We start from the raw sequence: 303 nt of genomic DNA, 5'->3' as shown, positions 1-303 counted from the left end.
CTATCATTAATCACATAATTTTCATTCTTCCAGGCAATCCTCACGAAATATTAACCCCATGTATGTACATTAATTTGTACACGACTATACGACGGGGAATTGAGAAGAAAAATTGAGAAGGAAAAAGAAAATGAAAGCAGAGAAGAAATGGGGAAAAAAGGGGGAAAAGGACTTAAAAAAAAGGAAGGGAATAAGGAAGGAGACTTAAAAAAAAAGGAGAGGTAGGAAAAGGGAAAAAAAAGTAGGGTTTAAGAAAAGGGTTGGGGAGGAGGGAAGGGGAGAGCTAGTCGGGGGGATATTTAA

This window comes from Penaeus monodon, chromosome 33 (genome assembly GCF_015228065.2).
Source record: "Penaeus monodon isolate SGIC_2016 chromosome 33, NSTDA_Pmon_1, whole genome shotgun sequence".
Classification (NCBI taxonomy): domain Eukaryota; kingdom Metazoa; phylum Arthropoda; class Malacostraca; order Decapoda; family Penaeidae; genus Penaeus; species Penaeus monodon.
The sequence above is the reverse complement of the archived record's forward strand: the minus strand, read 5'-3'. Positions refer to the sequence as shown.